Here is a 6,674-nt window from a genome sequence, read left to right on the forward strand (position 1 = left end):
AAACCAAATGTATTTCCCATTCACACCATATTAAGAATTATATGGGGTCACACAGTGGCAAGTCAAATTCAAGTGGTCCTGTAGCTCAGTTGGTAGAGCATGGCGCTTGTAACGCCAGGGTAGTGGGTTCGATCCCCGGGACCACCCATACGTAGAATGTATGCACACATGACTGTAAGTCGCTTTGGATAAAAGCGTCTGCTAAATGGCATATATAAGGACTTTTTCAGGCACTAATATTAATTTACTTGAAGCCCCGTATGAAAACCCTGAATTATAGATAAATATAGAAACAACTAAATGCGTCTGAATATTAGTACATGTATATCAACTACAAGTATGGAGCGAAAACAAGCAGGCACTTGGTCCTCCATGGAATGAGTTTGACACGTGAACCGATTCATCCTCATTAATCGACGCCATTCCATGCAGTTGGCCTCTCTCTCCAAATGGTGAAGGATAACTTCAGTTTGCTTCCCTCTATTTTGACACTTCATCACACAGCCTCATGTCGCCATTTCACCACGAATAAACTCATAGAAAGACGACCGAAATCGTTCCCGCCATTTGACTTGCCTCGTCAGAACCATCCTGATCTCGCGAGCTTTCATTAACGAAACAGAATATGTAAACTCGCGAGAACAGGATGGTTCGGACAAGGCTATTTACCAGCTCACAAACATTTTACACAAAACCAAGAACATGTAAAAACGAACTTAAATAAATGGAATCTTTATGAAATGACTTTGAAGAAAATATGTACATACACTCAGACAAACCCAAAGTCTATCTATGTGATTTGTAAAATCGTTTTTAATCACGTTCTTCAATCACTCGGTTAGACTCCAAAATAACACATACAATTAAAACCATTACCAGACGTGAAACGGATGTTACCTAGCATGTTATATATTCTTTCGACATTAGAAATTTAAACATGCTATTACATACCTACAATGACACATTTGAAACGGACACAACCACTATCCACAGAACAGCACAGTTCTGTCGTTTCGACCCGGAACTTCCTGTTCCCCACTTGGACAGTGCAGCAGCGTCATCTTCTTCTCTGGTATACTGACATTTACACAAATATAACGTGTCTGCCGCCACCTACTGTACGGTTAGTAAACTGTAGAAAAATATACACGTCCAATGTTGAAAAGGGGAGGGGGAACAACGACATCAAAACAAAATACAAAATTAGATAAATAAAAACTTCCCACTCCTTCAGTCACAGTCCTATTCAAATCACATCCCTACACAGTCTCATGGGCCTCGTAGGGAGGAACATCTTCAGTCAGTATTCCCTGCAATCAGTGGTGTAAAGTACTTAAGTACAAATATTTAAGTGCTACATCAGTAGTTTTTGGGGGTATCTGTACTTTACTTTTGATATTTTTGACAGCTTCTACTTGTACTCCACTACATTCCTAAAGAAAATAATGTACTTTCAACTCCATACATTTTCCCTGACACCCAAAAGTACCCGTTACATTTTTAATGATTAGCAGGACAGGAAAACATTTAAATTCGCACATCCCTACTGCATCTGATTTGGCGGATTCACCAAACACAAATACTTTATTTTTAAATTATGGATGTGGTCTTAAATTCAATCTGGAGTGCCAAATCAAATCACATTTTATTTGTCACATACACATGGTTAGCAGATGTTAATGCGAGTGTAGCGAAATGTTTGTGCTTCCAGTTCCGACAATGCAGTAATAACCAACAAGTAATCTAACTAACAATTCCAAAACTAATTTCTTATACACAGTGTAAGGGGATAAAGAATATGTACATAAAGATATGAATGAGTGATGGTGCAGAGCAGCATAGGCAAGATACAGTAGATGGTATTGAGTACAGTATATACATATGAGATGAGTATGTAAACAAAGTGGCATAGTTAAAGTGGCTAGTGATACATGTATTACATAAGGATGCAGTAGATGATAGAGTACAGTATATACGTATACATATGAGATGAATAATGTAGGGTATGTAAACATTATATTAGGTAGCATTGTTTAAAGTGGCTAGTGATATATTTTACATCCTTTCCCATCAATTCCCATTATTGAAGTGGCTGGAGTTGAGTCAGTGTGTTGGCAGCAGCCACTCAATGTTAGTGGTTGCTGTTTAACAGTCTGATGGCCTTGAGATAGAAGCTGTTTTTCAGTCTCTCGGTCCCAGCTTTGTTGCACCTGTACTGACCTCGCCTTCTGGATGATAGCGGGGTGAACAGGCAGTGGCTCGGGTGGGTGTTGTCCTTGATGATCTTTATGGCCTTCCTGTAACATCGGGTGGTGTAGGTGTCCTGGAGGGCAGGTAGTTTGCCCCCGGTGATACGTTGTGCAGACCTCACTACCTTCTGGAGAGCCTTACGGTTGTGGGCGGAGCAGTTGCCGTACCAGGCGGTGATACAGCCCACCAGGATGCTCTCGATTGTGCATCTGTATAAGTTTGTGAGTGCTTTTGGTGACAAGCCAAATTTCTTCAGCCTCCTGAGGTTGAAGAGGCGCTGCTGCGCCTTCTTCACGATGCTGTCTGTGTGAGTGGACCAATTCAGTTTGTCTGTGATGTGTATGCCGAGGAACTTAAAACTAGCTACCCTCTCCACTACTCTTCCATCGATGTGGATAGGGGGGTGTTCCCTTTGCTGTTTCCTGAAGTCCACAATCATCTCCTTAGTTTTGTTGACGTTGAGTGTGAGGTTATTGTCCTGACACCACACTCCGAGGGCCCTCACCTCCTCTCTGTAGGCCGTCTCGTCGTTGTTGGTAATCAAGCCTACCACTTTTGTGTCGTCCGCAAACTTGATGATTGAGTTAGAGGCGTGCGTTGCCGCGCAGTCGTGGGTGAACAAGGAGTACAGGAGAGGGCTCAGAACGCACCCTTGTGGGGCCCCAGTGTTGAGGATCAGCGGGGTGGAGATGTTGTTGCCTACCCTCACCACCTGGGGGCGGCCCGTCAGGAAGTCCAGTAGCACAGGGCGGGGTCGAGACCCAGGTGACGAGCTTGGAGGGTACTATGGTGTTAAATGCCGAGCTGTAGTCGATGAACAGCATTCTCACATAGGTATTCCTCTTGTCCAGATGGGTTAGGGCAGTGTGCAGTGTGGTTGAGATTGCGTCGTCTGTGGACCTATTTGGGCGGTAAGCAAATTGGAGTGGGTCTAGGGTGTCAGGTAGGGTGGAGGTGATATGGTCCTTGACTAGTCTCTCAAAGCACTTCATGATGACTGAAGTGAGTGCTACGGGGCGGTAGTCGTTTAGCTCAGTTACCTTAGCTTTCTTGGGAACAGGAACAATGGTGGCCCTCTTGAAGCATGTGGGAACAGCAGACTGGTATAGGGATTGATTGAATATGTCCGTAAACACACCAGCCAGCTGGTCTGCGCATGCTCTGAGGGCGCGGCTGGGGATGCCGTCTGGGCCTGCAGCCTTGCGAGGGTTAACACGTTTAAATGTCTTACTCACCTCGGCTGCAGTGAAGGAGAGACCGCATGTTTCCGTTGCAGGCCGTGTCAGTGGCACTGTATTGTCCCCAAAGCGGGCAAAAAAGTTATTTAGTCTGCCTGGGAGCAAGACATCCTGGTCCGTGACTGAGCTGGATTTCTTCTTATAGTCCGTGATTGACTGTAGACCAGAGTGCGCTTGGTCGTTCTTAATGTAGTGTCTTAACTCTTAGTACTTATTTATGTAATAAGAAAGACTCGGAATACAAGCAATTGAACTGGAGCTTCACATTTACTCAAACAGGTTAGTACCAGAATAACATAGAACACTGCGCATGACCAAGGGTGCTCCATCCTTAAAGGGGACATCAGTAATTAACAGAACATAACATTCCTTCTCTTATACAATCAGAGTTACTTTTACCAAACCACAACTGAAACATTTCCCAGAACTTGTTGTAGTTATTTTGCATCTTTTAATTTGAACTTGAACAGTTAGTTTTTGTTTGTTTGTTTATAAGTCTAGTCTGTCTGGTGGACGGTGCCTTCGTTCTGGGTAGCGCCTCGGATTGTCTGGAGGCTCCTGAACATCCTCAGTGTGTGCTTGTTCCATTATAGCTTCTGCTATAGCAGCACCTTCATCAACACGTTCTCTTCTTTCAGCCTGGGGTCTCTCTACTGCCCCACCGTCCTCTACAGTTCCCTGTGTGTCACTCTCAGCATCTCTCTGTGCCTGTTCTCTCTCGATTGTTGTGCTGTTTTCCGTGGAATGCATTTGGTTAATGTGACGCCGCCACATTATGTCTGGGCTCACTTGAACCTGGTAAGTTCTGGGTCCCGTTTGTGTGTGTACGGTCCCTCTTGTCCATTTCCCTCCTCTTCTGTAGTCTCGCACCATCACTTCCTGTCCTGTTTGGAGATGGCGCTCCCGGCCACCGGAGAGCATCTTGGCTTGTTTGTTCAGCACTTCATTACGCCTGTTTGGCCTCATGATGTCCAGCTGTGTGCGGAGAGGCCTCCCGAACATCAGTGCGGCTGGGCTTTCATTTGTCGTGGCATGTGGGGTGTTTCAGTAGGATGCCAGGAACTTGGCCAGTTTTGTTTGCAAAGTCCCTTCGTCTCGTTTTGCTGCACGGAGTCCTTGCTTTAGGGTTTGCACAAAGCGTTCTGCCAACCCATTGGTGGCAGGGTGGTACGGAGCTGAGGTTGAGTGTTTGATTCCATTTACTGACATGAATCTTGTAAACTCGTCACTTACAAAAGCTTGCGCATTGTCACTTACCAGCTGTAGTGGCAAACCGAAGCGTGCAAACGTTGTTCTGAGACACTCTATCGTCTGAGCTGAGGTGGAGGAGTCAGTGCAAAACACCTCTGCCATTTGGAATGGGCATCAACTATAACCAGAAACATGTGCTTTTCAAAGGGACCAGCGTAGTCCACATGAATTCTCTGCCATGGCTCTGCGGGCCATTCCCATGGGTGGACTGGGACAGGAGCAGGCATGTGAAGGGTTTCCAAACATCCGCTACAGTTCTTCGCCATGTTTTCTATCTGTTGATCCAGACCTGGCCACCAGAAGTGGCTCCTTGCGAGCAGCTACATTTTGACAATTCCAACATGACCTTCATGTAATTGCTGCAAAACTAGATGTTGGCATTTCTGGGGTATCATGACTCTCATTCCCCACATCAAACATTCTGGTACGTTGTAATTTAGTTTCTCCGCTGGAAATACGGAGTCAGCTCCTTTCTGCCAGTAGCTGGCCATCCTGACATGGTGTAGGTGTACACTTTTGACAAGGTCACATCTTTCCTTGTCTCCTGTTTGATAACTGTGCTTGTGACTGGTAGTGGCTCGAGCTGAGCGGCATGGAACATGTCCACTGCATCCACCCTCCTTTGTCTTTCTCTTGTACACGGCAGTCTGGATAATCCATCTGCATTTGTGTGGAGGGATGACGGCTTAAACTCAATGTCATACATATGACTGGCAAGGAACAGGGCGTATCGCTGTAACCTGGCTGCTGTCATTGACTGGCAAGGAACAGGTCTTATCGCTGTAACCTGGCTGCTGTCATTGACTGGCAAGGAACAGGTCTTATCGCTGTAACCTGGCTGCTGTCATTGACTGGCAAGGAACAGGTCTTATCGCTGTAACCTGGCTGCTGTCATTGACTGGCAAGGAACAGGGCATATCGCTGTAACCTGGCTGCTGTCATTGACTGGCAAGGAACAGGGCATATCGCTGTAACCTGGCTGCTGTCATTGACTGGCAAGGAACAGGGCATATCGCTGTAACCTGGCTGCTGTCATTGACTGGCAAGGAACAGGGCATATCGCTGTAACCTGGCTGCTGTCATTGCCGGAATGCCTTTCTTTGGACTGCAAATGGAAAGCAACGGCTGGTGCAACGGCTAGCAACGGCTAACCAGTGTGAAACATTTGCCATATAGGTATGGGTGGAATTTCTTGCCGCCCCACACTAGTGCCAGTGCTTCTTTGTCGATTTGTGAGTAGTTCTTCTCTGCATCATTCAATGTTCGCGACGCGGATGCAACTGGCCTCTCTGACCCATCTTTCAGTGTGTGTGAAAGGTCGGCACCTAAGCCATAAGGGGACGCATCACAAACCAACTTCACTGGCATTTCAGGGTCGTAATGCATCAGGACCTGTTCAGATGTTATGAGCCGTTTTGCCTCCAAAAATGCATTTTCACACTGCTCTGTCCACCGCCATGTCCTATTCTTTTCCAGGAGCTGATTTAGAGGCTGGAGTACTGCTGAAAGGTTTGGGAGGAATCTTCTGTAGTAATTGATCAGTCCCGTGAAAGATCTCACTTCTGTGATATTTTGTGGTCGTGGTGCCTGTACCACTGCCTCGATTTTGTCCTGTGTTTTGTGCAATCCATTGCAGTCAATCTCATGTCCACAGAAGACAATCTTGTCTTTGAAGAACTCACACTTCTTTAAGTTTGCCTGTAGACCATGCTCTTTCAGTCTTTTCAGGACCTCTTCCAGGTTAGCCAGGTGTTCTTTGTCGGTGCGTCCTGTTATGATCATGTCATCCAGGATACACTGGGTCCCTGGGATTCCTTGCAAAATCTGGTCAATAGTTTGTTGCCAAATGGCTGGGGCTGATGCAATGCCAAAAACCAGGCGGTTATACCTGTATAGACCTTTGTGTGTGTTTATTGTCAGGTACTGTTTGGAACT

At 45.9% G+C, this 6,674-nt stretch overlaps 1 pseudogene; it reads right to left on the minus strand.

Moving 5' to 3' along the window:
• Positions 1-716: 716 nt before the first annotated feature.
• Positions 717-6,414, minus strand: LOC127922452 (uncharacterized protein K02A2.6-like; annotated as a pseudogene).
• Between the last annotated feature and the right edge of the window lie 260 nt (positions 6,415-6,674).

Source organism: Oncorhynchus keta, unplaced genomic scaffold (genome assembly GCF_023373465.1).
Source record: "Oncorhynchus keta strain PuntledgeMale-10-30-2019 unplaced genomic scaffold, Oket_V2 Un_contig_25737_pilon_pilon, whole genome shotgun sequence".
NCBI classification, from domain to species: domain Eukaryota; kingdom Metazoa; phylum Chordata; class Actinopteri; order Salmoniformes; family Salmonidae; genus Oncorhynchus; species Oncorhynchus keta.